This window comes from Mchenga conophoros, linkage group LG2 (genome assembly GCF_057382185.1).
Source record: "Mchenga conophoros isolate Kocher_MC1m ecotype Shallow Benthic linkage group LG2, M_conophoros_male_GT1.1, whole genome shotgun sequence".
NCBI lineage: Eukaryota > Metazoa > Chordata > Actinopteri > Cichliformes > Cichlidae > Mchenga > Mchenga conophoros.
The window spans coordinates 6,584,796-6,611,099 of record NC_140527.1 but is presented as its reverse complement, the minus strand read 5'-3'; positions in this window follow the sequence as shown (position 1 = coordinate 6,611,099).

The window sequence follows — 26,304 nt, the reverse complement described above, 5'->3', positions numbered from 1 at the left end:
TTAATTTCTTCAACAGATGAGTAGGATGTCACCCCGTCTCACCCTTACAAAGCAAAGTAGACAGTTGATCTTTGATGAAGATGAGCTGTGTCATTTCTAACTTACTTTAACCGACATGTCTGCTTGATGGGAGTCATCTGTCAAAATCTGTCCATCTCATACTCCACATGCTGAGCTGTCTAAATGAATTTTTTGGGAAAATGCAAACACCAGGGAGGCCCAGCTAAAGCTAAAAATATTTACTGTGATGGATTTCTATTATTTGCATGCACACTGATGTGTCTGTATTTATGTTTTATTACTTTGACTTTGCTCGTTAGCGAAATATGAAAAAATAATACCTACTGCGCAAAGTGTGCAATGGATACTAAAAATCAGTCAGATTAAAAACCAACACAGATTTACACTTGAGAAACTAAAATGTACGCCATTTTTTAAATCATGTAGTCACATTCACAGATGTGTTCTGTCAGCAGAACAGCATGGTCTGTTTTGTTTTTAACAAGAGCATGAATGTCAAAGGCTCACACTGTATAAAACAAAGTGAACCAATTCATTATGTTCCACTGACTAAAAAAATTAAATGCTCCTCTGCTATCACAATGAGGGCTGTTTCCTTTGTTGCCTCTGAATCACTTCTTGGCTTGGCTTGTCCACTGGGAGCTACCAAGACTTGTAGCTCTGTTTGTCCCATTCATTTGCATTTTTCTACTGCATTTAATTATCACACAGAGTGCCCATTTACAGAGATAATGAGAGGAAGACCAAAAGCAAGGAAAGCTTCCCATTCCAGAATTAAAGACTATATACAATAAAAAACAAATCCTGCAGTATGCGCATTCAGTTTTCTTCCATATGTTCTCCAAAAAGAAAGATAAAGCCTCAACAGTCACATATTACTCTGTGCTTGAGCACTAGAAGCCTTTATTGGACATTGCAGAGCACAGACATGGATTAATGAGGGGATATAAAGAGATCTGGCTAAATTAAAGTTATATTTCAGGCTCCATTCCTTGAAAGATCTTCTGAAGTATATCAGATATCATTTTCCCATAGAAAGAAACAGTGACAACAGAAGAAATTACAGTCTGAAAGCTGTATCAAGTCAGATGTATTCGTTTTGGGTCTGCACTGTAAAAACTTGCTTCAATCACCTTTCCTCGGTCCTCACAGTAGATATTTTATTTCACAAACCTGTGAGACACTTAACTGTGTCATAGTAAACTAGTTACGTTTGAATAGAGAGCTTGATTCATGCAAACAATTAGTTTGAGGGAGCCAAAATATAGTAAATAATAAGATGGATGAGTTTTAATAATGGGTACATCATTCTGTGATTTTACTACAGCTGCTACACCACAAGTGTAAACACTTTTATTGCTGTAGCTGTTTGACAGTAACAATAAATAGAAAGGGATAATATGTGAGTAACTATCTTGGTTAGTTTTTTTGGGGTTTTTTTTCCTGTTTGTCTATTTATCTTAAAAACAACACATTTCAGCAGTTTAGGTCATTCTGTGAAAACTCAATCAGTGCCTCCTAATTCAACCCACCTAATTTATACAATAATCTTATTTCATTTAGTAGACTTTCTGTTTTCCTAATTTCCAATATTTTTTTCTCACAAATAGAGGACACTGACATGCTACAACTGAATCAATTTTACACCCACTCCAATTATCACAATCTATATGAGTTATTAAGGGATATAATGAATGTAAAAGTTTTTCTAGACTACATAAAGACACTGAATTCTCTGTGAAGCATCTAAATCCAAAGTGCAAATCTTGAAATTTCATTTCAAAATATCTTAAAAAGGAAGGATTTTATAAAGTAAGGAAATCACTTACTTAGAGATACAAGAAAAAATGTCTTAGTATTGGTAATTTGTCATAATCATTCAAATAATCTAACTGAAGTGAAGTCGTTCCTTCCCTCCAGCATATGAAGACACAGATGAATCGATACCAGACGGCGGCAAAACTCCTGCCAGTATGTGATGAAAAAAACAAAAACAAAAAGAACATGTCTTGGCACCAATTTTTTCTTGGCATTCATCTAGACTTGTTCACTTCATTCAACTAATATGAAGTGTATAACCTTTGGTTGGAACGGCCCTCCTCAGCCTTGAATGTAAAGCAGGGCTTTGCCAACTCTCTTGACACCTTACTGTGTACTGAGGCATGAGATTCTGCTGCTATGTTGGCTCTTTCTATTTCCTCAGCCAATTTCAGCCATTCGCTGTGTCAGGGAATTTGCATGCAAACACTGCATATCTTTACTTGTCACACAGTGTAACGGACATGAATTGTATGACATTTGTCCCTGAGTTAAGCCTGGAGACAGATAAAGCAGCTGGAAAAAAGTTCAAGATTGTCCGAAAAAACAGGGGGGAAAATACCAAAGGTAGATAACTCAGACTCCTTGTTTCTAGCTGTTCTCACTACAAATTATAACCATGCTTCTTGCGATCAAACTAACCAAGCTAACGTTACTTATTTGAAAAAAATGCTTAATGATTGGTTTCTTAAGTCCTAATTCATTAGTTACTGACATAAAGGTATAGAAGACTGATGCTAAAGGTTCATATAAACAGGTAAAATGTCAGCCTCTCGAAGACTGCAAAAAGTATTTCTGGTGTTTGGAGCTTCGGTGATTTGGTGTTTTCTCTGATTTGGGTAACAGGCAGTGTTGCCAACTTAGCGACTTTGTCGCTATATTTAGCGAGTTTTCAGACCCCTTAGCAACTTTTTCTCTAAAAAAAGACGTGAAAGCGCGTATCGCTTTTACTCTCAACAAGCAGCGGGTGCTGTAATGCAGTCAGTTCTTCTTTTACTCTTATGCTGTTTTGTGGATCACAAGGTTTAAAACTACTTATAAACACACACACACAAAGTAACTCCACCAGAGTGCCTATTTCGGGTCACTTTTGCCGGTCCAAGCCCGGGTAAAGGAGCAGGGTTGGAATTGTGACATTAAAAAAACAATAATTGCTAAAAGAAATTTAATTTGTAGTTCTAAATAAACTCTAAATGCATTTAGGACGTTTTTTACTCACTTCATGTCTCTTCCACGATGTTATTTCTCTCTCCAACAACATAGGTTACAATTAGATTAGCATGACCAAATTATGCAAATTAGGCGATGACGTCATTTAGCGACTTCTAGCGACTTTTAGGACAACCAATAGCGATTTTCCTTACTGGGGAGTTGGCAATACTGGTAACAGGAAATAGTCACAATGAGTCAGTGAGTGAAGACTTTGTGGATGTTTTTTTTTTTTTCTTTAAAATGTGCTATGAGGGTGAGCCACAGTTCAAATCAATTGCACCATGTTTCTTCCATAGACATTCCAAGTTACTACAGTAAAACTGAACTTTGCCGGAAGGAAACAAAAACAGTTCAGCCAGCTCCAGGTTACACATCTGGATTTAATCATTGTTGTTGGGGCTAATATAGTGGATTGACTGAACTGAAGCCATTTCTAGGGCTATGGGTCAGAACCCCAGTTGATATCACCAGTAAAGATCCTCAACATGAAAGGTGGGTCAGCTTGACCTTGTTTGTTCTCAGTGGAAATTTGAGATCCATGATGAAAGAACAGAGACACACATGTTTAGAACAGCAGTCCCCCTTCTGGAAGAGGTGATCAAGAACTGGGAATTGGCCAAAAAGATTGTATTTCTATTTTTACAAGAACCGTTACTCCTCGTAGAGTATTGAGAAGTTTTTAGTGAAACTTGGACACAATGACCTAATGGATCTTCACTGAAAGCATGCTCAAAGTAAAGGTAATGTTTGTTTTTTACAGCAACATAAACCTCTGAATTATTATGGATCATGAATTGTGACGGATGATGTATTACATTGCTGACATTCGGATTTCACATAGTACTAGTTAACAACAACAGCCATCTCAAAACACTTAAGAAGGTAAGATTTTTGTAAGGTAATGACCCTACAATATCAAAGGAACTACCGGAAATCTAACTTGGAAAAGGTGGGGAGGAAGAAATCCCTTTTAACTGGAGCAGAGCTCCAGTAGAACCAGACTCGCGGAGAAGCAGTCATTTGTAAGGATCAGTTAGGAGGAGAATGAAAAGAAAAGACTTAAAAAAGTGATGCTCACTGCAGAAGCATGGTAGACTCTCAGGCTAAAATAGGGTTATTTCCATGTAAATTGGATGATATACATGTTGAATATATAATCAAATGAATATCTGAGTTTTCAAATATATAAGTCCAGCAGATGTTGATTAGAAACCATGGAGGTAAAGAAGACGCCTCTTATTTTAGGTGAGAAGATGTATGGTAAGTCGGATACTGTTCTAGTATATCTTGACTAAAGCAAGGGCATCTTTTCAGCTAGTTAACTGGAATATAACATTATTTCATCTATCTCACTGTAGACCAAGATGCATGCATCCATCCATCCACTTCAGGGTTGTGAAGTAGCTGGAGCCTATCCTAACTGTCATAGGGTGAGAATGGGGATGAACACCTGGACAGGCTGCAAGTCTGTCACTCTAGCTCAGTGGTTCCCAAACTTTTTTTGCTGGGCCCCATAGCTGGACTGGCCATCGGGCATACCGGGCATTTGCCCGGTGGGCCGCTGGCGAGTTTTTGTTTTTATGGGCCGATGGATTTTTTCTTTTTAGGAAGGGTATATATAATGAAAGGTGTTGGATTGGCCAATTGGTCATGATCAACTCTGGGCTGGACCAATTACAGCCGAGGAGGCCGGATGCACCCCCCCCCCTTGTTTAGCAATCACGTGATTTTCGCGCATTGCATGCCGGGAACTCGTGGCAAAACAATCCAAGTACCGCATCAAATGCAAGCATTTACAGCACCGCAAAACATTCATTCTCCGGTTACAATGCCTTCTTGTTTTTTCTTTGCCGCACAAAAAAGGAATGTACAAAACAAAAGGAGAACAATGCCGGTCCGTACAAAGACAGACTCGACGAAAAGACAAAGAAAAGATACGTGGAAAAAATCAAAGGAGTGAAAGGGTCAGACCCTTATGAGCACACAGAGTGGACCAAAGACGTTAGCGTGCTGCCCAACTTTCACCACGCGCAGATTTATAATTACACGGTTCTTGGAGTGAGTGCATACACTCATGAAGTTTAGTAACTTCAGGTCACTGCAACAAGCCCAGGTACAGTTTACCGACGGATGGGTACAGGACCTTGAAATGCACCGTGTAGAACGAAAGACCATCGTACGAACAAAGGTAAGTTTACCAGTCTCACAAATCGTCGTCATAAATACACATTCGTTAACCGTTTATTAATAGGACCTTTGAGCTCAACGGTAATTAATTAGCAGTGGAAATAATTTCTGGTAGCATCACAGAAATGTAGCAGTGACAATAATATTGTATGTTGTAATCGCACTGGACAATTAGTGATACAAAGCAACTGTTTTATCCTGTGAATAAAAGTATATGTTTTTGTCAATGTACCATAATAACAGAAGCAAAACGCAATATTGTGTCAGGACAATTCACTATTTATGCACAATAAACAAAGGAGCATAGCGCGACAATTTATGTTCAGCGCCAGACTTGCTTGTAACCTATATCACCAATTATGTTAAGAAAAATTACGTATTAACTACAACAGAAGACTGACCTCTGTGGAAATGCTTGGAGCAGACTAACCTGTGAGCTGGAGTGTTCTGGGACGTTATATTTGGTATATCCAGACCATCCGTCGGCTCTTACTTCGGAAACATGGCTTAAAAATTTCTCTTCAACGACGTAATCCGATTAAAAAAAACGATCTCTTTACCCGTCGGCTTCCCGTGGCTGTCATGCGACCGGCTATTGCAGTTAATAATACAACAGCTTCTTGTCATTTTTTGGGTTTCTTTTTATCGCTGTGTAACGGAGTTCAATTGAACGCCTGCGTGCGCTAGTACCTCTTGCCACAAGTTCCCAGAATCCTTTGCAGTTTTACCCCTGAATGACGTCACATTTTCAATCTTTATCCTGGTGGGCCGGTCTCTAGTCAAAATGCCCGGGCCGATTTTTTGTCCCAGTCCAGCCTTGCTGGGCCCCCCTTTATTTTACAAGAAAACACGTGTTTGTGAACTAAAAATCAAGAATGTGGGATACTGTTTGTCCGTGATTTAAACAGCCCAGCGCTGCTCCCGACGAAGGGAAAACCAATTCTGCGGGGGGACCTACCTCGGCACTTGTGCAGGTGAAGCCAAAGGGAAGATTTGCTTCACCATATTTTCTAGTCTTTGGCTTAGAATGAAGTTGGTTTGGGAACATATTCAGAGATGCTTCATCTCCTGCTTTGCGTTTGTGTGGGCGCCCCGTGCTAGCAGTGGCCAGGCGTTGTTTTGTTTTTTCCCTTTTCCTGCCGCGCCCCCCCTGCAATGGCTCTGCGCCCCCCCTAGGGGGCGGGCCCCACACTTTGGGAAGGTTTGCTCTAGCTTAAGATTTGTAAGAACAAGTTACATTTCAGCATCTGTGGAAGTCAAATGGCTTTTTATATCTTTCATTGTTTCATAAGACAGAACAGAGTCATGTAGCTGAAATGTTTTGTTAAAGACAAAAAAGATATTGTGCTTGTCCTGATTGGGGTTTAATTTTTTTTGTAAGATGTGCCAATCAAATGGAGTAATGCTGAGTTACCCGTCGAGTTCTCTGGAAGATTACTCATGCAAAGTAAACACAAAAGCTTTGTCTTTGACAGACAGTGCAAACTATATTACCACAGAAAACAGAAAGTTTAGACATTTATCAATTTCTTCTCAACCCAGAAAACCATACCATATAAAGAGAAATAATACCAATAATTACAGGTATTACTTCTCTTTGTGTTTAGCCTTTGAAAACATCAGAAGGTCTTCTGTTGTTAGTTATAGCACCTTTCTCACAATTCAATCTGCTGACCTGATAAAAAGGAAAGAGAAAAACGAATCCTTTGCTCAGTGGGACACTAATATCTGTACTTCATACGGTACCTTTTCATATATGAGAATGGCCAGTAAGAATGCCAGAGAGATGAATAAATCATGACAATGTACAACCTGAGAATACCAAACGACTCGGGAAGGGATGCAACTATAATCCGTTCGCTTCAAGCTGGTGTCTCCTTTTTACAAAATTCTTGTCACAGAAGAAAAGTGAATTGGTAATCACGCTTGTATCACATTAAAAAAAAAATCATGCCAATTCTGTAACCACATAAGAACATTTGCAGCCTCATCAATAAGTTAGGAAGAAAATTACACCACATTAACTGAATGGTATTTGCTGAATTAATTGAATTTGAGGTTTATGAATTAAAGAGGAGCCATGTACATTATAATCCTAAATTCACTTGACAACTTGGGCGTGAAATCCATTTTCTTCTTTTTCTGTAGCTCTGAGTGCAGTGCCTGATCATGTCTCTGTATGTTAGTGCAACTGGATCTGACTGCAGATAAAATGAACCTCAGAGGAAGCAAAAAGGCAGCAGAGGATGGTCGACCTCATTCATTAACAGATAACTGCAGAAACAGATATACTGGACTGTATGCAAATGAGAAGAGAGGGCTGTATTACACACACACAAATTCTTCAAACCTTTCTTGCGTACATTGCAACTGAGGATTAATTATACAGTGACTTCCTGTTATGTTTATAATATCATTCACTTTTTGGTATTGTGACCTCACCAGGCTCAGTGGGTAGTTGCTGTGCACTCTTTAATGAGACATGAGCAAGTACCCTCTATAAACGTTACTGTATGAACACACTCTTTGTACGCTGTTTGAGAAACGGTAGCAGTTCTCTTAAATCAGATGAGAAATAGGCCATAGACTCATGCGTATTTATATCTGCATTGCAAATAATTTTAAAAAGTGTTCAGGATGAATTTGATGAGCTTAAGTAGCACTATTGTCGAAGGCTTTTGTTCTGTGGCACACTATCTGGAGATTGCTTGTAAAAGAAAAAAAAAATGTCAGCATTAGTCATTTTGCCAAATGCTTAGACCTACTTTAACCTACTGTATGTTCACACATTGATGCCCGTAATTAGAGGGCTCTCTAAATAGCACAGGTGGTTGGAAAGTGCTACATGTGCCTTCATCCACCTGTTTTGCAACCTGCTATTTTGCTCAAGTAGATGATGCCACAAGGTGTAAAGTTCAGTATAAATCCAGAGCTGTAGTGATTAATGATGTTAAAAAAATCCAAAACAACAGCTCACATGACTGAGGTTAAAAACAGCAGTGCTAATCACAGTGATGTATGACAACAACAGCTTAGAGACTTTCATGAAATCAAAGGTTTGTCTGAATGATGCAGATGTGCAGAGAGAAGCAGATTAGCAAGTTACGAAACAGCTGAACGAACAAACAGAAAAAACAGAATCTGATGAAGCTGTGTACTGGACAGCATTTTACATCGTGGTTTATTAACATCTTAAAATTTAACATATTGTTGATTAATATTACATTTCCACAATAAACATGATTTTAATTTGCAAAGGAGGACGTGATTTACAGTAATGGGTAATACATACAAATACTAAACAAACCATCTGAAATGTATAGAGGTGCATGGGGCTATTTTGTAACAGCTTTGTATTGTTTAAATTTGATTTAATGAAACTAAATGCAATAGATGGCTGAATGTAATGTGCTTTGTGCTTTGACGCAATCATTTTCAGATTACTTTCTGCAATCAGATGCCTGCAGGGATCTAATGAACTGAAGTAGTCGCTTTTCTCTGAGTAGAAAGAAGCTGAAGATTGCATTCACGATGAGGATCACCCAAAATTGAGAAATGCAGACTAATATACCATAATCACATTAATGTTTTATTTTTATATGCATGCCTAGGTTGGGGACTGTTTAATGGTGGACTTCTTTTTCCAGTTGAACGCAGTTAGACTGAACCACATTACAATCAACAGAAAAACTACATTAGCAGAACATTAGATACAACTGATAGATATAGATGGATGTAATGTCCTTTTCTGCCTCTTCTCAATGAAAACGAAATATTATTAAACAAAATAAATATTTTAGCGAACAACAAATCACAGAATACTTTCTAGAGAAAATTTATTTTGGTTGATTATCTTATCACCTTTGTAATTTGTCTAATATGTCACATGGTTATGTCGTTGTTTTGCTGTTGGATTCCTTCTAAAATGTATTTATACCTGTTAAGTTGAAATATTAAATGTTTGTCATTTTTATGTTTACCATTTGTACATAGTTTTAAAGAATTCTTTCTGTCCTTCCCTCCCCAGATCCTTAAGATTCTGGGAGGGGGGCGGTAGTGTTTTTATCACAGGAACACCTTGTTTGATGTTGGCAAACTTCCTCCCCTTTGTATGGCTTCACTGTGTTATCTAGGGTGAACCATCTAGGGTGTGGAGGAGACCCTTTGATCAACAGGACCACACACACACACACACACACACACACACACACACACACACACACACACACACACATAATCTTACTTAAATACAGAAGTTCACACATATACATACAAATGCCTTGTCTTAGGACCATGTGGGCGTGGCTTTGTTCTGACGTGTTTTGTGTGAACTGTGTCTCAATAAAAAGGGCAGGAAGGGAGGTCGTGGTAGAGGTCATTTTCGTGGTGGACACAGGCCTCCCTTGCGCAAGTGTTTGATCGATCGACTGTCTTGTTTTCTTCATGATGAATAAGTCTCTAGAATTAGCGGGGCTTGTGGAAACACAGACCCAACAATACCATTGAACTGTCACAGAATCCAGATGAAAATTAACAGATATTGATAAATCCAGCATCTTTACATTACAGACTACTAGTATTGCTTTGGGCCTGATTTTGCATTCTGAAATTCCTTCATTCTTTATGCAACAGATTCAAAAAGATGCTGAAAACATTCCTCAGAGACTTTGTACCACTTGGCATTACTGCAGATTTGTCAGCTGCACATTCTTGATGTAAATTTCCCATTCCACCACACCTAATGGACTGAGATCTTGTGACTGTGAAGGTGATTCGAACACAGTGAATTTACGTTCAAGTTCAAGAAACCAGTTTGAGCTCGTTTGAGCTTTGTGAAATAGTATGCTTCAATCAGAAAGTGGGTACACTGTGGTATTAAACGGATGGATGTGGTCAGCAATAATACTGAGATAGGCTGTGGCATTTCAACAATAATACAGTAAATTGGTACAGAGGGGCCCAAAATGTGCCACCAAAGTATCCTTTACATAACTGGAACACTGCTAGATTCATGCTTTCATGTAGCTTTGATCACTCATCAGACCAGGTAACATTTTTCCAAAGTTCTCTTGTCCAATTTTTTGTGAGCTCATGTGAATTTTTAGTCTCTGTTTCCTGTTCTCAGTTAACAGGAGTGGCACCTAGCGTGATCTTTCACTGCTGTAGCCCATCTACTTTAAGCTGCGTGTTCAGAGAGGCTCTTCTGCATACCTTGGTTGTAAGAAGTTATCATTTGAATTACTGCTGACTTTCTATCGACTTAAAGCAGGCTGGCCATTCTCCTCTGGCATGGAGAAGGCATTTTTGCTCGCTTGCCAATAGTTTCTCTTTTCTGACCATTCTCTGAAAATCCTAGAGATGGTTGCATGAGAAAATCCCAGTAGATCAGAAGTTTCTAACAGACTCAGACCAGCCCATCTGCCACCAAAAACCATGCTACGTCATAATTATGCAGATTTTTCCTTAATCTGAAACAAGAAATTAAAAATATAATGCATTTAGCATGTTACTGAATAAAACTTGATCTCACAACTTTCAGTCATTTAAACAAAACTCTGCAGGAAAGATTTATGCAAAAATACGATATAATTAAAAATAACAGTTGTATATAACATAAAACTTTTACTTTAGATCAATTTTCAGTTCAAAGTCTTACCGGGCTTCCGATCAAAACAAATTACTCCAAGCGTATGCGTGGTCTAATTGCATATACTGTTCATAGCCATAATCAACTTTCACTTCCACAGCCTCTGAGAAAAAAACCTGAAAATTAGCTGTAAGTCAAGCTTTTTGCTGAATAAATTACGATTTAAACCTGGAAATGAGTTGTTATAATTTTCATTTGTTGTTATGCTTGTAATGTAGGTGCTAAAAAGCCGTGTGATTGATTTTTGATGTCACGTTGCTTTAGTTTCCAGGGATCACAAATTGCAATATTTTTTATTTTTTATTTTACACAACAATGCCTTTTCCTCATCAATGCTTTGTTTTCACAGGAAAGCACATAATTTGTGGTGCTCAGCATGCATTCAAATCACCTTTACCTAAATGATAACTTTACTCTTTGTTATAATTTAAAGCCCACAGTGAATAAAGTGAGCCCAGAAGAATTCATTTAATTATGCTTTATTGTAGACAAATAAGATGTAACAAGTCAGATTTACATATTTTCAAGTGTATATGTTTCACTAACAAGCAGAGGCATTTTGTTAAAGTAACTGGAGGACAGGTGGTCTCTGTGTTTCATTATAATCATCTACCCAAAATAAATCAGCAGAAATTGGAGTCATATCGCTGTAAAGTACTTTACCTCATCATAAAACAGAACAAAACACAAAGTGAACTTCACTTCATTTTCCCCAAGACTATCTCCAAACTCGAGTTGCACAAACTTTTATATTTCTGAAGCTAATGGGAATATCTAAAGAGTCGTGTGAGACGTTTAGTGATAAAATCTAATCGCCAATGCCTTTTGTGTTTGTCTGAAGGTATATTACAGGCATGTGAGACATCTGATCACATTTTCTGGGCAGATGGAATAGCTGAAGTCAGGAAATCTGATGGCTGCACATCTGTTTTTCAATTGGCCGATCTGGAATCCACTCTATCACCCAAACTCATTACACAGAGAGGAGGAAATGGTAACTGATAAACCTCCACCGAGTCCATCCATTCTGCAAGCATATTCAATTAAAAAATTCATTTGTCTGAAGGACTTACCATAAATGTATAATGATACTGTGATATACAGGAAACATCACTGTCTATGACCTTGTCCTTTATATAAGGAAACTTTCTCAGGGTCTTTAATCTCTGTATGACAATAATTTAGGTGTGAATACATGTTTGCCTGAAACTTCAATAAAGCAGTCAAGTGTGTGATTGTCACGGCACAGAGTTAAAAAAGGAAACAGTTTGCCTGTATTTTGCAGCTGTGGTTTCCACACAAGTGAATTAGTAAATAAATAAATAAAATACAATCTGATAAAAATGAGCCATGTGCTTTGTAAAACGCATCACTTCGAATACCATCCAGATGAAAATAATAACCTTCCTCTTCATCACTGTTACAGATGCTTCTCTGCCTTTAGTTGAGATGGATCTCAGCATCCCAGAACCTCCCACAGTTGTCTCAGCTGCGTGTGCAGCTCCCGGGTCCAAGACAGGATTTGGCAGCATTACAACCACAGGGCAGACATCCAAATTCTCTAAACCTTCACTTTAGCTCCTCCTCTCCCCACCCAAATCTGACTGTCCTTTACTCCCAACTCCACTTTACTTTCTCTTCTTTTATTACATCTCCTCCTGTCTCCTCTAATCAAGACTTGAGTTATGGTAAAATGGTAAATGGCCTGCATTTGTATAGCGCTTTTCTAGTCCATAGGACCCCAAAGCGCTTTACACTACATTCAGTCATTCACCCATTCACACACACATTCACACACTGGCGATAGCAAGCTACATTGTAGCCACAGCTGCCCTGGGGCACACTGACAGAGGCGAGGCTGCCGGACACAGGCGCCACCGGGCCCTCTGACCACCACCAGTAGGCAAACACGGGGTTAGTATCTTGCCCAAGGATATTTGGCATGCAGCCAGGAGGCAGCCTGGGATCGAACCACCGACCTTCTGATTAGTGGCTGACCTGCTCTGCCACCTGAGCTACAGCCAGGTTGACCAGTCTGTCATGACAACTGAATAGAAATAACTTGAAACATGAATTATATTATGATGATTACCAAGAAAGAAAAACAGTAAGTGCACACAGATGTGTTTATTTCACTGTTTGCATCAGTAAATGATTAAAAGACTAGTTAAGGTCAGGTTTGAGTTAATGTAATTAATTGGAATCATCAGAAAACTGAACTGTTTTTCTTTTTTTCTCATCTCCAATCCAATTTCTTCTATACGTGTCTCATATTGTCCCATTTTCTACCTTTTCTCCCCTCTAAACTCGTGCTTCTTGACTTGGCAAAGGGCTGGGCACTGGAACCCTAAATTCACTTTACAGCAGACGAGATCCAGCTTCGTTGATCACATGGTGACTCACAAATGATGCTTTACACCTACAGTTTTCAAATGAACCATTTTTAACGGGGTTTTGTTGTTTTTCCCATTTCATTTTCAGTGAAAGCTATTTGAGAGCAAAGCCAACTGATTATTAATGTTGTCCTTATGCCACTCCACAGAATGCTCTGTTGACACTACAGCTTTCAGCTAAATTAATATACATGGTTTTCTAACTAAATAATTGAAACCTTGCTTTGCTTAAAAGGCTGCACATGTGGTAATCAGAGCTTGATTTAAAAAAATAAAACAAAAGCACCACCCACAAAGTCTAACACCTCCTTTTAGTAAAAGATTGGGTGCCTGGTCTCCATTTGCTGAAAAAAATTGATTTATTTTAGCTGTTGTCCACTGAGCCTGGGGATCAACAAAACACAGCAATTTCACTTTCCCCACTTCTGAAACTGCCCATCTGCCATGTAGGTGAGAAGGAGAGCAAAGAAAGATGAGGGGAATAGAAAGGAGGAATGATTCAGCTGCTGTGAACCCTCTGGCTCGTTCTTTTGTCTCTTCTTGGTGGCAAGTGAGCATCTGGCAGCCCAAAGCTCTCCAGGTCTCCCCTTCCATATTTCTTTCATTCTCTCTATTGGTTTCTTTCGGGTCCTGACAAAAGCAAGCTGGCAGACAAACCCAGTCAAGCAGAACATGGTGCTCAGATGTGAGACCATTCGTTTTAACAGGAGCAAGTCAAGGGAAATAGTCTCTCCTTTTCTGCTACTCTGGTCAGTTTTGTACGGGGTTTCAAAATGAGGGGAGTATCAGGGTGATGAAAAAGATGTTATCGCAGCAGAAAAGTGATTTGTGCTGTTTTTAGAAGCACAAATATATATCTCAGAAATCTTTGTCAACAATTATAAATGCAAAGCCGTTTAAACAAAATAGAAACGATGCTGGCTTTTTTCCAGGTGCCCTTACCCTTGAATCAGCTCAGAGTAAGATGGAAATGCTGCAGATGATTAGTGACACACATGACTCATCTGGATTTCAAGGAGGCACATCATCATCAACCAAGGTCCTTCTGGCAGCTGCGAGAACAATTGCGGCTGGATATTGGTTCACATTCAGGTTGGGCACCTAATCACAAACTTGATAGGACTCTGTCAGGTAACTGGAGCTGTAATTTTTCGCTCCGGTGATTTCAGAAAAGCCATTTGATATATATGTTTCAAAGCTAAAACAGACAGCTTATCTGATCAGCAGGAACATTTTATGATAAATTACATACAAGCTAAGGTCAAAAAAATGGGACCACCCAAATGTCAACAATAAGGCTACACAGAGTGACGGATGAGATTTCTGTTCTAGAGTGGCTCCATTTCCTGCCAAGTTCTCAGCCCCGAGGGAGCTGAATTAATTGCAGTAATTTCTAATACAATACTTTGTGCTGAATACTCTCATTCTGGGATGCAGCTCCTTCACATGACAACTCCGCTGTGATAATCAAGCAGTCAGAAGAGAACAAAAGAAAGACAGAAAATGGGCCTTAATTTGTTGATAACATTTGTGCATGCTGTTATCCAAAAGTTTAAAAAAAATAGAAATATTTAAGCAAAGATATCTGCCGTAAAGAAAAACAGATTTAACAACTGTCATTTTCAACATTTTAATGGAAAACAATGGCTGTTTACAACAACATTTTGCTTATGAATCACTGCATTACTGCCCTTCATTATTTACCTGATTCTTTAGCCGTATTGTTTAATACGACTATTGTTGTTGCCACTTGGGCTGATAAAAACATTTTCATCATCACTGAAATGCTTTGTGTTAAACTATATTCAAAAGATAGACAGGCCAAGGTCAGCTTCTGTAATTCAATATATCATTCAACATTTTTCACTGGACTTTGTAAGAGCAAGTATCAGAACGTAGTAACAGAAAGTAGACATTGTTATAGGAGATAATGTGAGGCTGGTGCAGAACATAGGAAGAGAAACTACAAGTGTGCAAACATTGGCATTAACTTTTCATCATCTTAACTTGAGTTATCTACAGAGAGACTTTGATTAAAGCTGATGAGCCACACCATGAAGCTGTGGGAAAGAGTTGTTGAAGCTAGGTTAAGGAGAGAGGTAATGATCAGTGAGCAGCATCATGGCTTCATGCCGAGAAAGAGCACTATAGATGCAATGCTTGATTTGAGAGTGTTGCACTGTGTAGAAGTATGTGAGGCTGGTGCATGTATGATGGCAGAAAGACTGTGGTGATGTCAGCTGGAGTGACAGATGGGTTTGAGGTGGGAGTGAGAGCCCATACTTGTTTGCTGTGATGATAGAAAATTTGACAAATGAGGTCAGGCAAGAATCTCCATGGACTGAAAACAGAGTGCAGTTCAATTAATTGAATTCAGATAAGTTAATTTTTTTACATAGTTCCAATTCAAAACAACAGTCACCTTAAGGTACTTTATATACACCTTGAGAGCACAAGAGCAGCAAAGAAGACATTTAACAGAAGGATAGCAGCAAGAATGAAAGAGAAGGTTCACAAGACATTAGTGAGCCCTGCTATGATGTATGATATGTATGGTACTAACACAAAGACAGGAGGCTAAGCTGGAGATGGCAGAGCTGAAAGATGCTCAGATATTTGTTGGGACTGACCAAGACAGGCAAGATTAGAAATGAGTGCATTAGAGGGACAGTTTGGACACAAAGTTTGAGAGAAGGTTGAGATGGTTTAGACATGTACAGAGGAGAGATAGTGGCTATATTGGACAAACAATATTAAGTGTGAAGCTGCCAGGGAGAAGGAAAAGGGGAAGAGCACAGAAAAAGATTAATGGATGTAGTCCAGGAGGATAAACAAATGGCTGGTGTGACAGAGGAGGACGCTAGAGATAGGTTCAGATGTAGGCAGATAATCTGCTGTGGTGACACCTAAAGAGAGTAGCAGGACGATGATGATGACTGCAACAATGGAGGGGAAAAAGAAGGAGCTTATAGTCTTTTCTTTTCTGCTAGTATACAGACATTTCTGAAGTAGGGATGCTCCTTGGGCTGTTTTCCTTGTGGATTAAATTGGCGGGAAAAATGACTAGTCTAAAGGTAAGAAAACAAATCGTTAAAACTGAGGAACATTTACTGGAAAAGGTTAAACACTCCTTGTTGCAAATGCTACATGTGCATTTAAGGGTCATAATAGCTGTTTATGTTTAATTATCACAACGTAATTTAATTTCACGTGAATTGTGTGACACTTTGCACCCTGCATAACACTGTACACACACAAGGTCAGATTAGTTTGCAGAGTGTAGCTTCTTTTCTTGTCGGTTAACCCTTCACTTATACAAGGACTTTTTAAATGACCCTAACTCTGCAGTTTCTTTCTAGATATAAAATTGAAACAGTTTTGGGGAAAAAAAGAGAAGATGAGCTTTGTGGGGATATTTGGTGCATCACGGTAGCACAAGGCATTCACAAGTTACTGCTGTTTAAACACAGATTTTTTTTAAACACAAAAAATTTGCTTTGTCTAGATGTTACCATGTCCACTTCACATTACCATAGTCTTCAATCATTTTGGGCTAGAGAGAAAATTTAAATGGTTCCTGAAAGATTTGTTTTTCATTTTACAGCCAAAATTTAAAAAGTAAGTGCATTAGGCTTGTATAAATCTTAGTCAAAGGATCCTCATGCTTGTGCAGAATGTGGTCACGCTTGAGTTTGTGGTTGAGTGGGTTTACCTCACTGACATGCAACCATTCAATTTCTATTACAAAGTGCTGCAGCACTGTGCTGGCTAGCACAGCTGTCATCTGTCTTACTTTATACTTTATGTCTTTTTTTGAGTTTAGTCAACTAACTGCACACATACATAATCCGAATCAGCTGACGGCATTGTGATTTAGTAGTTAATCACTACACAATGAGAAGTTTCCAGATTTCAGCCTTCTGGTCAGCTGGTGTCCTTCTGTTTAGAGTATGCCCACGTGTTATTTAGCTGGTTAGAATTGTTTAATGAAAGTACTGACTTACTATGACCTTCCCAGCAATCATGGCTGTAGGTAATTATCACCTCATATAATTGCATTCGCTCAATCATGCTTAACAGTAATGGAGAGTGTGTTTCCACCAGTTTACATAAATAGGTACCATTGGTGGAAAATTCAGCATCTACAAACTTTCTTACCTTACCTGTTTCACAGATAGAAGACTGCTTGTGTGGGTTCTCTCTGGGCACTGTACTTTCCTCCTACAGTCTAAAGACATGCTTGTTAGGCAAATTGGTCAGTCTAAATTGAGTGTAGGTGTGAATGCAAGTGTGAATGATTGTCTGTCTCTGTGCATTAGCCCTGTGATGGACTGGTGGCCTGTCCATAGTGTACCCTCTCTCTTCCTATGACAGCAGGGTAGGCTCCACACCTCACACAACACTGTATTTTTACTTAGTATTAGGGATACATTACATCTCATGATACATGTCTAACTGATTCTAACAACACAGGCATCTTCATACCTTAACATGGAAGAAATCCAATAAAAATTACTACAGTACTGTTTCCAATATGTATTATTACATGCAAACTGAAAAAAAATCTTATATGAACAAAATCTAACAGAAAAGGCTGTATATGAGACATGATGGCATTTTTTCTGGGTCTTTGTTTTTTGTTTTTTTGTTGTTTTTTTTTCAATAATTGTAGTGTTTGTATGGAAGAATATCTGCAGAACTGCACACAGATTTAACTTTAAACAATTCTATGAGTCCAAGGACTAAAAAGATCAAGAGGCATATTTTATGAATAAAAGCTAACTACCAACATGAATGAGTCCAAACCAAGCAGCAACCTCCATGAAGCCAATACAGAAGTGCAGAAAATTGCCATTCCCCCTTATGGCCACTTGAGGTTGGCTCAAAAAGTGAGTCAATTCCCATAGATGGGGGATTACAGGCTGGTTCCAAATCTGGTTATGGCCTGTATGGAGAGCTTCACCCATTTATGAAAACTCTGCTAGGGAGGATTTTTTTTATAACTCATCCTGGAGTACTACCTGGTCTCACGGGAGTTCCTGAAATAGTCTTGACCTATAATCTATTGATTTGTACTGTAGAACATGAATTTTCTTTCCTGTGTGCGTTCGTGCATGCGTGTGTGTTCCACAACGTGAGTTTCCCAACTTTATTCAATGTCCCTGAACACAACTTTTAATCGGTCTGCTATCATATCCAATAATTAAAAGACAAAAAAGTCAATATTTAGTAGTTGGATGAGTGGAATATCAACGAATATCAACATCCATGCCAAATGTCCAAGTTTATACTCATCACAGATTTTCACACACCATTTGTCTGTCTGTAAATATGCTATTTATTACAAATATATTGTTAGGAGTAGAGATGGACCGATCCGATATTACGTATCGGTATCGGTCCGATACTGACCTAAATTACTGGATCGGTTATCGGAGAAAAATAAAAAATGTAATCCGATCTATTAAATATCACGAAAGCAGCTCACAAAACTTGCAACACGCCATAACTCGCCTCAGAACGTTAGCACGTCGGAGCAGTATGCATCACGTGATAGAGTGGCTGTGGCATGCGGGACCTGTCGGTGGTCTGGATAGCATTTGGAGCTTCGCTAGCAACCCGGCATTTCATCTCCGACAAAGTTATCCCCGAGAGAAGTACAGCAAGTGTGTTAGTCCATCTCTGAATAATAATAATAATAATAATAATAATGGATACTTTATTGATCCCCATGGGGAAATTACTTGTTTTTCTCTGCATTTGACCCATTCACTCAGTGAAGCAGTGGGCAGCCCACTAAGCAGGCGCCCGGGGAGTAGTGTGTGGGGACGGTACCTTGCTCAGGGGTACCTCAGGGTAGCCGTTAAGTGGATTCAAACCGCCGACCTTCCGATCATGGGGTGACCACTTTACCTACTGAGCTATCCCTGCCCCACAATGTTTGTAAAGCATTCCTGCGTTAAGCTTAACAAACGATATATGGAGCGACTGCCTCTTCTTGCTGCTACTTCAATCATGAAACTGCTTAATGATCAGCTGATCGGCTTTTCTGTCGCGAGTCCCTGTCTCTTGTTTGCTTTTGGCCCACTTTGCACCAGAAAGAGGAAACCAGCGGCTGAACAAAAGCAGCACGTTTAAGCTTGATCAGCTGTTGTTAGAATGTATTTAATATTACTTTCTACTTGAGGATCTTTTTCTACGTAGCTGACGGCTGGTAACTGTGCAGGGGCGGATCTAGCAAAGTTTACCCAGGGGGGCCGATAGGGCATTAACAGGGAAAAGGGGGCACAAAGACATACTTTTCTTTCTTATTCTCATTTAAAATGTCTAGCTTTTAATAAATAATTATCTGAATCTTACACCCAAAGTTTTAATCTGATGTAAAATGAATAGAAGTCAATTACTGTATATAGTAACTATTAAGTCTAATGTATATACCCTAGTAAGCTATAGTACTTTTTCCTTTGGGAAGGTACCATCTGTGCAGTCTGCAATTTTGTTGAAGAAAGATGTTGAATCTATTTAATATTTCTTGAAAAAGAATTGATTTCTGTGCATTTTTTTTCACACTGCATCAAATTAAGGTTGATTACGTCGATTAAGCATCATGAGGTGGAGCGTGAGGGGTGGTTCCCTATTTTTTATTTATTTATTTTTGTTGTTGCTGGGAGTTGGAACCCTATTAGTTAGGTTGCTTAATATTTATGCTAAGTACTCTTTAAAATACCAGAATAGGGAGGATGGTGCAGGTTTAAGTTTATTAGATTGATCAGTATTGCTGAACTATGAAATATTTTTTTTTGCATATAGGTATAACAGAATAGCTTTAGTGTAGTTGTTGTTTTAAACTTGAGTATGAACTTATACAAAATGCAGCAAGATATTTAAAAAACAGTTTTGTTGATTAAAAAACACTATATCGGATTCATATCGGTATCGGCAGATATCCAAATTTATGATATCGGTATCGGACATAAAAAAGTGGTATCGTGCCATCTCTAGTTAGGAGTAGACATTTTTTTTAAAAAAATCCTGATCTACTAAGTACCAAACCCCTATGGTCCCTCCTGTGGGTGGTGGGCCAACAGGAGGTCCAACTAGAAAAGGAGCCAGTTGACATGGTTCAGGCATCTGACTAGAATGCCTCCTGGGTGCCTCGTCTGTGAAGTATTCCAGGCATACCTCCTACCAGGAGCAGGCCCACAGGGCAGACCCAGCACTCACTGGAGAGATTTTATCTCTCGGCTGGCTTGGGAACATCTCGGTGTCCCTCTGGATAAGCTGGAGGAGGTGGTTAGGGTGAGGGAAGTTCGGGTTTCTCTCCTCAGACTGCTTCGCCCACTACCCTAACACTAACAAGTGGCAGAAAATGGATGATTATAGCCATGCTTTTGAAAACGTGCTTGCCATGGTGGCAAGATGGGGCTTTTAGAAATGTTAATGAGTGTGTGCACATACAGATACTCTATAATAAATTGCATTTGACTCCAAATACTGCCATGGAACAGGTTACACAAATAAAGGTGTCTGAAGATGCATCTTTAACTTTCAATTCAATTCAATTTTATTTATATAGCGCCAAATCACAACAAAAGTCACCTCAAGGCGCTTCATAAGCGCCTTGACAAAAACAACAAGCAGTTCTAAAATCTATACAGTGTTTAAAGGAGTAGTAATAGTATTTGCTCTGTTACTCATATTTCAAAATATTACAAAATTTCTGTCAACTTAAATATTAAGTTCCAGTTTTTGCCTACCAACCGCCATATTCATACTGCATGATTCAAAGCACATACTCGAAAATATATCAGAGTGCAATTTTAACAAATCATTGTAATTTGATCTAATGATAGTGTTTTTCATTCAATCAACAACAGTATAATCAAGCAATTGGAAAGAAGCTGAGCACCGCAGCTTGGCAGGTCTTCTGATCCTCAAAATTCTTCCGCAAAGTGAGAGAAAAACAACACAAAGCAGCATGCAACTTCCTACTTTCATGCAAGATGTTACTGAATGTTTTTACAATAGGAAAACAATTATCTTTAAGTTCTGTCACCTTTCAGAATCAGAATCAGAATCGTGTTTATTGGCCAAGTATATGTGCAGACACATACAAGGAATTTGGTTCCGGTAGATGGTGGCTCTCAAGCACAGCAATGTAAATCACACACACACACGCACACACGTGTCTATATATACACATTACACATACATACACATACATACACAACGCTGTGTAAACCAACTATAAATAACTAATCTAAACTTATATACATAAAATACAGAAACGAAATGAGGTAGAATGAATACTACAGAATGTACATAAGGTGCAGTTGCAGTCTGGCAGTGGGAGCAGTGTGACAGGTCATCTGTTAAGAAGGGAGATGGCGAGGGGAAAGAAACTGTTCCTATGTCGGGTGGTCCTGGTCTGCAGGCTTCTGTACAGTCTGCCAGAGGGCAGCAGATCAAAAAGTCTGTGACCAGGGTGTGAGGGGTCTGCGATGATTTTCCCTGCCCGTTTCCTGGTTCTTGAGAGGTACAGATCCTGGATGGAGGGCAGGGGGGCGCCGATGATCCTTTCTGCTGCCCGTACAGTCCGCTGCAGTCTGCTCCTGTCCTATTTAGTGGCTGCACCATACCAGACTCAATGACCGCAGAGTAGAACTGGATCAGCAGCTCCTGTGGAAGACTGTACTTCCCCAGTTGTCTCAGGAAGTACATCCTCCTAATGCTTTTTAACTTTTTAAAATTTGCACTACATATTAACACCACAACGTGGTTCTGAAAAGCATGTTAGAGGCTGCATGATTGACTTGAAGGTCAAACAACAGCCCATTGCAGCAGATAAAATGTTACGTTGAGTCAGTTTATCCATATGCAAATGTATATTCAGAGTGCCACATTAATAGAGGCCTGACCTGGCACAGGCTTCACTGCAGGATCATAGCAGGAAAGCAAACGCTAAGTACACAGAGGAGGCAGGCTTCCTCCAAAATAACTGTCTGGTTGGTGTGTTTTCAGGACAATTCTGCCTCTTTATCTTGCCTGAGCCTCAGCGGATACTTAGACTGACACATTCCAGCTGCTTTTCTGCACTCACCGCAGACAATATAAACTGCCAACTACTGAGGATGTGTAACGGGATGCACACTGTGCCCTTAAGGATTTATGCCCCAGTCTCTTTGAAGTCTTGCTGCAATCTCCGTAATTGTCTGGCCTTTTGTGGACTAATTGCTTGTCTGCTGCACTGTGGCATAGTACAATTGCTGAAAGGAGGACTTAAGGCTTGTGTCTTGAAATAGAGATATCATGGGCTGTGCTATGGTTTAGCTTGCTTAACATACCTGAGAAATACCACTCATATGTTTTGCAAGAGAACCCTAACACAGCATGAAAAATGAATACTAAAATCATAGAAAATGCACACACAAAGCACATCAATAACCTTCCCAGCCCTGCTGAGACTCATAGACCTCATAGCTTGTTAGGGCCAACTCAGCACAATGGAAACAGCTTGATTGGACCATATATGAACTGACAGGCCACATAATTTCCAACACCCTTTTATCTGTCAGATGCTGACTGTCTACACTACAGCATGTGACTTTTGTGATAAGGTTGCCATGACATTTTCCAGATGGCGGCTGAAAAATGTCGGAAACAAAAGGCTGGTTAAATGGATTCTATCAATTGCAGCGGGTTTGACGCTTTCTTATCAACAGGCTAATTCCCCGAAGGAATAGGATGTGCCAGGGGAGGAGACTAATGACAAAAATGGAGGCCTGTATTCCCCAGACATCCTATCTGGGTCTAAGCTAGGATGCTTATGTGCCGCAGCACTAGCCAGTTCCAACAGCCTCTCTTTATCTTTTGCTATGCATCACTTGCCACCTTGATACCAGGTTGAAAGGTCAAACCTATATCAGATTTATCTTTATATTTTTTTTAAAAAATGCAGTATTTTTTATACTTGTAACCCTGTGTGAAAGTGGGGGGTGGGAGGATTTCTACTGCTGAGAAATGTGCCAATGCACAGCATGTAAAGCCAGGCTGACAATGACACATGACAATGACAACTCTTTTGGTGCTCAGACTCCTGGTGAGATTGGATCCACGGTGACAATACAGCAGTATGAATAACTCCAGCAGTGGATTAGATGAGGGAGCTCATAACAGACTGTTCATACCATTTATACTGAAGCAAATAAACATAGGCAGCAGGTGACATGTCCAATGGCTATTGTACTTGAGAAGTACAGGACTCCTGAGGCAATATTTTGAACTTTCTGGATAAGTGTGACTCCAAAAAATGGACCTGCTACTGGATTGAAATGTTGAACACTACATTTATATCATATAAAAATAGCATATTGTGCCATATTCTTATCTTTAAGATACTTTTTCAGATACAATATGTGTTTTTGACTTAATTTCACAATAATCCAGAGGAGATTTACAGAGCAGCTGGTGCCGTTTTACACAGTGGGACCTTTTGGCAGCGGGAGTAGTAGTAGCGCGTCATCTGTAAGACAACGGGGTGTGGCGTCTGCTGAGCTGTTCATTTGTGAAATGAGCAGTGCTGCAGTTGTAATCAAGGCTCACCAACAAAACTCAATCTAGGCCCAGGCATAAAACAACTGGGGATGACACCAGCACCACCAGCACCAAGGCAGCTGAGAAGATTTTCAGCCATGATCATACTTACTGTTGATTTACTGAAAGACATTCATCAATAAATTTAAATGTAATGTTCACCTTCAACACCTTTAAACAGAATAAATTGTCTAGATGCATTAACCATATTAATTTTGATAACTTAAACCAAAATTTCCTAAATTAAAAATGTTTTGTTTCTTGATTAATATCTTTTTAAACTGGCTGATACCGTGAACAATTTCTTCGGGGTATTCTGTTTTTATCTAATATTATGAATACAGTTCCCTAAAACTGATGGTGCAGGTTTTATGATGAATAGCAGCAGAAAGCATAAGCTGCCTCTCAGCATCACAGGTCCCACATGTTGCTTAACTCAGGAACCGATTTGTCTGTGTGATAGGATAAAAAGTGAAACCTGCTGGAAGATAATCTCACAACACAATGGAGCTGATGAGGACATCTTTGTGCAGAGGAAACAAAGAAGTCCTGCAGGACACCGCGGTGTGCAGAAATATCAAAGCACTGTTGACTGGGTAATCACAATCAATACATTTCCTGAGTCAGTAATGTGTCTGGGGGAAAAGGCACAAATATGTACAGTGCGCAAAAAAGACTGATGCAGAAACATGAAAAGCATTAATATTTTGTGGTCTACACTAAAATGACACACTAACAGGGAAAACACTTTAAAACTACTTTCTCTATGAAAACAGTTTGAAGTAAATGTTTAAGCTTATCAGTGTTTCAACAAACCTACCTATGGAAAAACTAGGAACCTAGCCTATTTTAATGCATGAATGATACAGTTCACCTTATAGAGTCATAAAACACCTCCTTTATGTCCTTTATGACACTAATGAAAATAAATTAGATGCCACATAGTTTTGAATTTTCACTGCATCTATCTTGGGGCAGTTATTTAATATACCAATTATTATTTTACCAATAAATATGAATTGGGTAAAAATATATTATTATTTATTATTAAATGTGTTTATTTGTCACAATTAATTTGATCAAGTTAGGAAGCTATTTATCATTTAGACAGGATGTTCATTTAAATATAAAGAAGCCGAGGTACTGGTATTGCTGTCAGTCAGAACTTGAGATAACTGAACTGATGAATCTCTATTTTAAAATGGATTAAAAATACACAATAAGAGTTTCTGGTAAAGATAAATTGTATTTTATTAGTGAATCACATAGCACTAACACTAGTAACACTAGCAGGTGTGTCTAGTTTAGATGTCTGTATGTTGCATTCCATAGATTTTATAGATGTAGCTTGCTATAACCAAGCTACCTAGCATTAGCTTAGAAGTTAGCACTTCACCCTGTTGTTCAAATACGTCAAATAAACAAACAAACAAAAAAAATCAAAGTCCAAAACACTAACTTTCAGGCTTCAAAATGCTGTATGCAAAAGTATCGTTTAGCTGTGATGTTGACAGATACATGTTTCCTATGCAGTTGATAATTCTAAATCACTAGCAAACTAGCCAACAGACAAAAACAAACAATGACAAAAAAAGGGCAAAATTTAAAAAAAAAACTGACATAATTAACTGAATACTTCATTAAGCAGCAGCTTAATATAGTCATACATACACACCCTGCTGACACTCAAAATATTCATCAGAATGCTAGTATTTGAGAAACTGCTGATTCTACTAGGATTTTCCTACACAACCATCTCTGGGGTTTACAGAAAATTGTTTGAAAATGCCTTATTGATGCCGGAGATCAGAGAAAAACGGGCAGAATATTTTTGCTGATCATATCTCTTTTAACATATTTTGATGGTTGTTTTAAGCATATAATGTAATAATTATCACAGTGAGGTTCAAGTCACTGTACTTATATGGCCTCAATAGTCACCAGATGTCAATCCAATAAAATACCTTATGGATGTGGTGGAACAGGATATTCACATCATGGACATGCAGCAGACAAACTATGTGATATGAATTTGGATCTCTGAGAAATATTTTCAGCCTTTTTCTGAATGAAGAATGAAGGTAGTTCTGAAGGTAAAACGGAGTTCCAACCAAGCACTAACACAATAGTTGTACGTGTATTCTGTAATATGTCAGTGTAATGCTACATTTCATTTATTCCAACATTGTTTAATTATGTATTGTATTTAGTATTGTAATTATGTATTTAGTCACTTGCTCAGGGCATTTATCTACACATTAAACTAACAGATGTGGTGAGAAATGATCAGGTGTGCCGTGGACCTGATTAGTACTCTAAGCGACTGGTGTTAGTAATGGGCAGAACAACTGCATTCTCTTCCACTGGAGGGCAGTACAACTCCCTGCTCCAATTAACTGGGTTGCCAACTGCCAGTAAAACAGAAGAAGACGA